Here is a 10,761-nt window from a genome sequence, read left to right on the forward strand (position 1 = left end):
TTTCTGGTGATTATAATTTTCGTTAATTGTATTATCTCAACTCCCCATGTACAACTTCAAGATGGTGGTTCTGCATGTGTGAGTCTCACTTGGCCATGCTAAAATGGCATCGCCACATGAGTAGATTCGGCTACATTCTGTCAATATGACATATAAAGGTGAGGGACCTTAGATGCTACTGTGTGATGGCGAAGACAAGTGCGCTTGGATGCTTCGCCCTCGTGGGGCAGAGTGAAAACCCGAGCTGCAGGGGGCATGTGTTTTCAGCTATACAAGTGCCAAAATAAGCATCAGGGATGCGAAGACCAAAAGAAGGAGTGCCGAGGGAGCGGGTACAAAGAAAGGAGAGGAAGAGGTCGGTTCCATGCTCGGCCCCGCAGTCAGCCCAGCTCGAGCATGCCACAGCACAAGCTATCCCATCCATGATTTAAGCCATTCCAGTTTCAGTACCTCTCAACTGCAGTCCCAGAATGGGGCCCTTACTTGCAAGCCCATCGGCATCCCAGGTGTGTCTCACAGGCATCTCAAGAAAAGGTCCACTCCATATTCGCCTCCATTTCTGTCTTGTTCTTTCATCTGTCCTGTGTTCCTAAACAAGTTTGTGTGTGTTAAGTTAGACAAAGATAGGCATACAGTCTATCTTCATGAAGATTAAGATGGCGTTATGCCAATCAGGTTTTTCTCTTTCTCTTCATGATTGATTAATTGTCTGCTCTCCATTCCAGTTATTATTTGTTAAACCTGCTTTGTTTGACTGCACTGTCGCTGTGTATTTTGAGATATGAAATCACCCTCCAACATAACCAAATTCTTCCTAAAATCAAACGCGTGCCGAGTCTGGCATGCAGGCAAACTGATTAACCACTTTAACAGCATCGCACCACCTAGTCTTTACACGTGTGCAGTGTGCCTCTGTTCAGCCATCATAAAAGTTAATCTAAAATGTTACCACTACTACTTATATAATGACCCCAATTATTTTCCAACATCTTGTGGTGTCGACTAGGGAGATATTTTGGTTAAACTCTTTCAGAAATGGGATGGCCAGGCCTGATGGTAGACTGGAGGTGATTTAGGAAGGAACGTTTAACTCGCATACTCTAAACAAAATAAACCATGACAGATTTAACGCCAATCAGATGGGAACAATGGGGTATACAATGCCTGTTTTAGGCTTTAACATGTAGTACATCCTCGGGACGGCACATTTTGCAATGGAATGCCCTACTTATGAAATACTGATCTGACATTTTAGAGTCAGGTGGAGAATGGCACCCAAAATAGACAGCTCAAAAAGAATTGTGCACTCCCAATGCATCCTCCTGGCAGACTTCTTGTAGATAAGGAATTTGTAGGAACTGTTTTGAATTAATTTGTAACTTGCTCCTTTGAAAAAAATAAATAGAAGAAAAGGAGCAATCAGAGATTGCAGATCCTCACCAGAACTTGTTTTGTGTGTTGTGTTGTGTGGTGTTTGTGTGATGTTTTTTGTGTGGCGTTTGTGTAGTTTTGTGTGGTGTAGTTTTGTGTGGCGTCTGTGTACTGGCGTGTTACTTAATTAATAAGACATATTAATAACTGCCACTTAATAACTGCTGGCAGTGATGACTAGGTAGCAAGACTTCCTACTTTGATGCAACCCCGCTTTCATCGGACACCTGACCCTGACCTATGACGTTTAAAAAAAATTATTCACTATTCAATTGAATTAAGAATATAATTAAAATATATTCAATTCGAATCAGATGGAAGACCAAATAGGAACGGTCCTGCATTGGAGTAATCAGAAGGAACCCAAACAAGCAAAAACCAAAGATGAAGTCATCAGGTGGAACCTGGATAGGATTCGCATTTCAGCTGCAACTCCTCTACCCTTAACCTCATCCAGCCACAGCCAAGTGAGCCTTATTCAAAATTAATAAATCAATAAAAAACCCACATCAAAATATTTATTATTATTCTGGCTGGCAGACCATGTATTTGATCAAGTTGAAACTTAATACACTTATTCCCCATTCCTACGAGATTACAATTGTGAAGTTTCACATCGATTGACTAAGAGGTTCCAACGAAAACATTATTTAATATTTTCTTAAATTCAATATGGCTGCCAAACCATGTGACACCAATTGTTCATTCATAACCTTGTGCAAACAAGCCTTGCATGTATGTAAAGTTTCAACTCAATTTGTCCAGCAGTTCTGGAGAAGAATATTTTTATATGTTTTAGCGTAAATCCAATATGACTGCCAATCCATGTGACTTATGACATTATATGTGTGAAATTTTTGTTCCTCATGGATAGTCGGTCAGATAGCCATATGTGTAAAGTTTCGCCTCAATTTGTTCAGCCATTTAAGAGAAAATTTTTGAAGTTTAAAAAACAATCAAACAATATGGCTGCAGAATCATGTGACTGATGACATCATTAAAAAAAGTTTTGGTGGACCATTTTATCCCGAGGTTTCTTCTTCTTCTTCTTCTTCTTCTTCTTTCGGCTGCTCCCGTGAGGGGTCGCCACAGCGGATCATCCATTATGATCCACATAATGATTTGGCACAGGTTTTTATTCCGGATGCCCTTCCTGACGCAACCCTGGTGGCCTCTTATGACACAGGGATATGGTACACCTATATTAACCAGTGCATACACCGGGCCCAGTACACTGGTACTCACTTCGCCGACCTCGGAAGGATGACAGGCTGAGTCAACCCCCTGGTGTATTAATTCAGTGGCCTAACGGGGCTTGAACTCAGGACCTTTTGGATCCCAAGCCGCTACCCTAACCACTTCGCCAACACCAGGCTTATATATATATATATATAAAGATGATTATTTTATGATATTAATAAAATAATAAATATAATATTTACCTCCATTCAGATTGAGTGTCGTGTCAGATTCTTCCAGAAGATTAAGTTGTCTGTTTGGTTCATCCAGACAGGTGTTTAAACTGAAAAAAATAATAATAATGATGAGTCAACACTCAAGAGACAGAGAGAGAGTGAGAGTGAGAGTGAGAGTGAGAGTGAGTGAGAGTGAGAGTGAGTGAGTGAGTGAGTGAGAGTGAGTGAGTGAGAGTGAGTGAGTGAGAGTGAGTGAGTGAGAGTGAGTGAGTGAGTGAGAGTGAGTGAGAGTGAGTGAGTGAGAGTGAGAGAGAGTGAGAGAGAGAGAGAGAGAGAGAGAGAGAGAGAGAGAGAGAGAGAGAGAGAGAGAGAGAGAGAGAGAGAGAGAGTGAGAGAGAGAGACAGACACACGGAGACAGAGACAGAGACAGAGACACACACACACACACACACACCCACACCCACACACACACACAAACACACATAGAAACACAAAGACACATGCACAAGAAATGCAAAAACACACACACAAACATGCATAATACACGCACACACACACACACACACACACACACACACACACACACACACACACACACACACACGGATAATTTCTCACCTTTGACTAGACTCATTCAAGGTCAGAGGACGTGAGAGGAGTTCTTTCCAGCCAACAAAAATGCCATTCAATGCTCTTCTAAACGATTGAATATCATTGAGGAAGACATATATATATATATATATATATATATATATATATATATATATATATATATATATATATATATATATATATATATATATGCAATTATGAGATCATAATGAAGGCACCTATGATGTCATAAAAAATCACACATTCTCCATGAGGAGTACTTGCTATGTGCCAAGTTTCAATTTTTTCCCTGGTGCTGTTTCAGAGATAGAGGTCCAAAGTTTTTCCAACTGGCTGCCAAACCACAAGTCCTATGACGTTATAGTTATCAGTAAAACATTTCACATGAGCAGTCGCACCAATGGTTAAAATTTCGTCTCAATCTGACAAGCGGTTTTGAAGAAAAACACAAAAGTTCTGTGTGGAGGAACAAACAGACAGACAGACAAACAAATGAAAAATCACTCATAGAGTGACAACATGGCAAAACAGCACAAAGTAGAACGGAACACAGTAAAGCACATTCCTCTGCCAGGTGGAACAGTTCATGTTTTGTATCCCACTGATGGGCTGGATCCGAACGAAATTCCAATCCACTTGTTCTTGTGACCTATTAAACTCATCCACCTTGTTTTGTCATAACTCGTCCATAACTTTTTGAAATTTAGTGATATATTTACTTTTTGGCCCTATCTATCAATTTTAGAAATTAGGCCTGTGTTGACCTTTTGACCTTAAAATTAATTGGTGGTCGAATTCAGAGACCTGACATGAAAATGCTCTTCAAATTTAAAGTCAATGGGATTAAAATTGAGGATTTTAGTAATCTGCCCTATGTTAACCTTTTGGCCTCAAAAGAGGTTAACCTCAAAAGCAATAGGTGGTTGCATTAATTGACCTGACATACAAGATCTGTTCAAATTTCAAGTCAATCGGATGAAATTTGAGGATTTTAGAAAATTTGGTTTAAATTGGCCTATTTTCATATGAAGACTATGTAGACTTTTTTTGGTTGACCGAATTTTAAGAAACTTCAATGCAGGACCATTGCAGGTTTGGTGGCATTAATCTCTGAAAATTTCAGAACTGTCGGTTGAGCGGTTTGGGCTGGAGGGGAGTGGACAGACAAACAAACAAACATACCGAGCCGAGCCGAAAGAAAAATGGTGATCAACATACTTGTCAAAAACAATAATAAAATTGCCAAGCAACAAATGGACCCAAATACAATACGCTCTCCTTCGGCGAGGGTAACATGAAAAAAAGTGTGAGCAACAAAGAGGAAAGTGCCATTTCAATTTCTCAACAGTGATGCTTTCTGATAAAATATTGGTTGAACCTAATCACAGGAAATGTTTAAGAAAAGCTTTTATTTGAACTTGCAAGGTGACCCATCTGCCGGCATTAGTTGGTGGACAGTGAAGATGCCACAGAGTCCTTCAAGCTATCGCCGGCATGCTGAATAAAATCCAAATTCCTGCCCTGATTTCCTGCGTCGGAATGGTGAGCCATCTCGGAACGTAACCGAAGCCATAGAAACTTCTTCACAGAACCGACGCTTTGTATTGAGGAGGGTTCTTGATCTTTCCTGTATTTGTAAGATTTTGTTGTAGTCACAAGTGCATTCAAACAATATTATTAACATTCGTGATTTTCACCTGTATGCGCAGGTGAAGACGTTTTCGGAGTAATGTTCAATTTCCGTACCTGTGCAAACTTTCAGTTCAGATTTGCAACCTCATGTGTGATACAGAGAGACAAAGAGTAACGACAGACTCAACTAAAGTAAGTAGTACAATCAATCTTCCCTTCCATGATGTTCCATCACATAAATATTTTCCAAATGTCGCTTTCAGCAATGCTGCTCTAATAGCGTGGAACTGCAAGGGAGTGTAAGTTGAGAGATGGAATATGTAGGTTCATGGAAACATCGAGTGAGTGCAATGAAATTGAATTTCCTGCCTGGACATCTGGACAAGCAAAGTGGTGACATGATGAATCCAATTGCTTCTTAGAATCGCCAACAGTTGCTGTTGAAACCCTGAGAGAGCTGTATTGAGTTCTCTTGGCTTTCTCTTCCAATTCTAAATCTCTGTTGCATTGTAGTGGAATACTGGCATGTTCTCTTCCGATTGCTTTGAATTTCCAATCAGTCCTAAAAAAAATAGCCAAAGCTGATATTCTTGAATGAAAACCTTTCTTATCAACATTGACAACTCTTACATGAAGTGTTTTGAACTTTGAAAAATCCTTCTCTCCCTCTGCTGGTTTAGAGGAAATGTCACATGATTTGTTTTGGGTCAAGCATTATGTTTGTGCATACTTGTCGTGTGGAGGTGAGACTTATGCAAAAACAAAATAAGAAAAGGAAAATGGCAGGAGTAGGGAAAGGCGAGAGGGGCGATGTCAGGCGGTACAGAGAGAAAGTAGAGATGTAAAATAAAATCAGGCCCAGAAGTTTTCTCATCATGGCAGGTCTTCTTGCATTCACAATGTTAGTTGCTAGAAACATCTGCTCCCTTCAGGAGCATTGACAAGTAGTCCTCCCCCCCCCACCCCCACTCCCTTGCAGAGGTGGATGGGCAGGGTTACCTTGGGTACTACCAACATGGAAGCAAAATTCGGTGGAGATAAGGCAAAATTGTAAGTCCCCTCCTCCCCTCGCAGAATGGATATATATATATATATATATATATATATATATATATATATATATATATATATATTTTTCAATGTTGGTTGCTGGTAGTGGAGATAGTATAAATAAATAATAGTTCACAAAAGCATAAAACATCCTAGACTATTCTCTTCTAGAAAAACTAGATATAAAAAGAGTCCAACTTCTCTGTCTGAACGACTTTATTCTAAAGAGTTTCTGCTGTCGTACAATAATACAAATGGTATTGTTGGAAAGGTAGTAATCTATTTACTTGTTTGGAAAGCTAATAATAAATTTACTTGGAACAAAAATTTGTTCCTTTAATCAAATTTACTTGCCTGTTTTAAAAGCCCATGTTTCAGTGATTGAGGGAGAAGAAGTGGGACGTTGAGCTTCAATGCAGAATTTCCAATAGTTACATTAATTATTCTACTGCAGCAAGAACCCTTTATTATGACTTGGGAGGAGCACACATAAGGAAATATAGTAATACTTCTCGAAGCAATAGAAAACCAAAATGGCACTCTTCGATGTTTTGACGTTGACTGATATGCCTCCACCCACATTATTACATCATAATACATACTTGTACCAAGTTTGATTTTGATCCTTTCAGCCGTTCTTAAGCTATCGCGGCAATGAAAACCTATCATGGATGGATGGATGGATAGCCGGAAAGACAACCTGGAATCGCGGAAATGAAAACCTATCACGGACGGACGGACGGAAACTGGACAGACAACCCAAAAACATAATGACTCCGCCGACTTCATCAGCGACGGCATAAGTAACATAAGTAAGGAAAAATAACAACCACAGACACAAAAAAACAACAAATTGTGTGGTATGAAAGATCCTTTTTCACATGTTTTACTTCATTTTACATCTTCATTGACACTCACAGATAGATGTGCATTATGTTTGTGAAATACAACTTGCTGCCTTTTGAATAAACTCATCAGCGAAGCGACGGTAGCGCCCTGTCACACCTTGACGTTTCAGCCAGCGTATGGCAAGGTATCAAAATGTATGTAAAACGTTGGCATACTCTGAACTGTTGATGTTTTTTCCGGTTTTGGACGTATTCATAAAGAGTTGGACGTATGCATAACATATTAGTAACGTACACAGAACGTTTCGATAACATATAGATAACTTATATCAACGAATGCTGAGCGTGTTATCGGCGTCCACAACCTATGCCCAACGATAGTCTAACTTATGCATAGCACGGCAGCGTATCGCCAACGATCATGTGGCGTAGCCTATTAAAAGGCTGCGGCTCGACGATTCAAATCATAACCGCACTAGACATCGAAGTGTCAAGCCGCTGTCACACCTTGACGTTTTAGCCAGCGTATGCCGACGTATGAAAATTTGCCGAATACACTGGCACACGTCGAATACGTTATGGGTAAGTTTTGTATACGTTAAGAGCACACTGAAGCACGCTGGCATACGTCGTAGTACGCTGAGTACGTCGACAAATTTTCAGCATGTTGTAAATTTTTTGACATATGCCAGCATATGACGCACACGTTCCGCATACACTGGCCATAAGTTGTAGGCACGTTACACGATCGTTGACACACGTCGACACACGTTACTTGTAAGTTACTCGTAAGGCGAAACACGTCGAGGTAATGTTTCTCGTACCCGAAACTTATTTCTTACTTATGAGTAACGTGCTTTGAACCTATGAGTAACGTGCTTTGAACCTATGTGTAACGTATCTCCAACGCATATGGAAGTATGTAGATGTATCTGACGTCTTCCGGATGACCACAGAATTTACTGAATAAGTTCCTAACTTACAGCTACCGTATAATGGCGTATTGGCAGCGTTTAGAGGAATTGGTATATAAAAATGGGCTTCACAGGAGGAACCCGTCAGTGTTCCAGACTCCATGGTTTTTTTTCTTTTTCTTTAGCATGACGGTGATGTTGACACTTCGATTTCTAGTGCGGTTATGATTTAAATCGTTGAGCGGCAACCTATTAATTCTATTATATTATAACCGCACCATAAATTGACGTGTCAACATGACTGTCATACCGAAGGAAAAAAAAAACCATGGAGTCTGGACCACTGACGCTAAACATTACCTCGACGCGTTTCGACTTGTGAGCAACTTACAAGTAACGTGTGTCGACGTGTGTCAACGATCGCGTAACGTGCCTACAACTTATGGCCAGCGTATGCGGAACGTGTGAGTCATACGCTGGCATACGTCGAAAAATTTCAAGCATGGAAAAAATTGTCGACGAGCTCGGCATACTACGACGTATGCCAGCGTACTTCGACGTATGCCAGCGTGCTCTTAATGTTTACAAAACTTACCCATAACGTATTCGACACGTGCCAGCGTTTTAGACAATTTTTTCATACTTCGGCATACGCTGGCTAAATCGTCAAGGTGTGACAGGCCCTGTAGGTGCGCACGCCTAGTTATTATTAAAACTCCACTACCAACATACTACCTTGAATTATAGATATATTTTGCCATCTATACTATCCACAAATTTTTCTCCACTCCCTCCATTTATATTTATTTATTTATTTATTTTGTTATCTATGCTAATAATTGTCAGAGTGTGTGTGTGTGTCTTCCATAAATACAAAACCATGAAACCGAGCAGCCTGAGACTTTGCGTGCATACTGATGGAACTCCAAGGGAGTGCATGAATGAAAATTGGGTGTTTGGCTTAATTTCAACACCCCTTTTGAAGATAATTCACAGCCTTATTTAATTATATCCTTTTGCAAGGCATCATCCTTGGTCAGCTTGCTGGGGTCTTAATTCGCCATTTTGTTTGGCCGATTCAAACATGCTTCAATTTATAAACACAATCTACTCTCACCGACTAATCAAAGTATAGAATCAAAATATTATATCTGATTTGAGAATCGGATCTCATGAATTAAATAAGTGTTAAAATCTGAAGTGAAATGTGAAAATTTTAACAAATTAGCGATTTTTTTTTATAACCAAGTGTATTTACTGAAGCAAAGCATTAAAGTCAACTTTTCTGCTGTTCGGACGATTATATTGGGTGAAGAAAAGACTCAAGAATGTGCAGAAAGTGCAACTTCATTGACTGCAACGCCGTGCTCTGAACCTGCTTTTGCAGTACACAGGGGTCCTTTATTTCAGCAATTACGTATGCAGTTTTCTTTTTCACCATTTTGTGTGATCTGCTTTCATTACAAAATATTGATATAAACATACTAATAGTTGCTGCAATATATGAAAAGTCGGCAGTTGCTGAAAACGAAGAGGTATGTAGATAGCACAAACGGATGTGAAACAAATGGGTACAAATGCCCCATCCATGGGGTGTGTGCGTACCTGCATGCTTGGTTACGTGTGCGGTGCACGGGTTTTGTGGGTGTGCATTCTGAACTCGAACTCACACCTGGGCCCATGGTGCATGGCGCTGCGGAGGAGGTTATGTGGCCGTCTCGCGAACCATGTCCTTCTGCACGTGGGGAGCAGAAGTGCAGCAACACCGAAGCCACGTGGGGAGTAAACTTGCTGTGGTATCAAAGCCAGGTGGGATGTGCAACCATGCAGTGTGGGTGTGGAGAAATCCATGCATGTGTGCAAGTGAAAGGATGAGTATATCGCCAGTGCATATACACTATTAGCACGGACCACGAGGAGATTGAACGAATGTGTATGATGGGGTCATGCATGGAGGCAGGCCTTTGCCAGGTAGATAACATGGGTTTTCATTTATAAATGCTCCCACCTGGTTTTATATCGAAAACGGCGGTAAAAAAGAAAATGTTGCAGTTTGGGCACGTTTTCTCGCCCTAGTAATACCCTGGTATGCTGCATTCCCTCACCTTATGCCGCCTTCCATTCCCTGACGCTGCCTTCCCTCCCCTTATGCTGCCTTCCCTTCTCTTATGCTGCCTTTCATTCCCCTTACGCTGCCTTTCCTCCTCCTCCCCTCATGCTGCCTTCCCTCCCCTTATGCTGCCTTTCCTCCTTCTCCCCTCACGCTTCCTTCCCTTGCTCTTACACTACCTCTCTTCCCCTTACGATACCTTCCATTCCCCTCATGCTGCCTCCCCCCACCTCGTGTGGCCTTCACCTCCCCTCATGCTGCCTTTCCATCCCTTCATGCTTACTCCCCACACCTCACGCGGCCTCCCTCTCCCCTCACGCTGCCTTCCTCTCCCCTCACGTTGCCTTCCTCTCCCCTCACGCTGCCTTCCTCTCTCCTCAGGCTGCCTCCCTCTCTCTTCAGGCTGCCTTCCTCTCTCTCCTCACTCTGCCATCCCTTCCCTTTCCCTTCCTTTACACAATCCTCATCCCAAATCCACTCCACCACCATACAACTCTCTTGAGGTCAAGGAGAGAAAGGAGTGTCAAAGAATGTGTGAACTGGACAAATGATTTTTTTTTCTTTTGCAGTCGGAACTGCTGCTCGGATCAATTTTGCAATTCGTCTCAGGTCAAGAGATTCTAGAGCTTATCGTATGTGTGGAAATTAAATTAAGGCATGAGCACTGGTGCAGCTTTTTCAACGATTGAAGGAAAATGCTCTTCCGTCTCTTCTCCTTCCCTCATGCTTACCTCCTCCCAAAGCCCCT

General features: G+C 41.3%; 1 long non-coding RNA gene across 1 annotated transcript in view; it reads left to right on the forward strand.

The window, feature by feature from the left end:
• Positions 1–232: 232 nt before the first annotated feature.
• LOC147035180 (uncharacterized) overlaps positions 233–10,761 on the forward strand; it is a 20,928-nt gene continuing 10,399 nt past the window's right edge. Inside the window, exon 1 of the long non-coding RNA XR_015061613.1 lies at positions 233–506. This is a non-coding gene — a long non-coding RNA (uncharacterized LOC147035180). The remainder of the gene's footprint in view (positions 507–10,761) is intronic.

This window comes from Eptatretus burgeri, chromosome 1, assembly GCF_056783735.1.
Source record: "Eptatretus burgeri isolate ZD-2024b chromosome 1, Ebu_testis_v1, whole genome shotgun sequence".
NCBI lineage: Eukaryota > Metazoa > Chordata > Myxini > Myxiniformes > Myxinidae > Eptatretus > Eptatretus burgeri.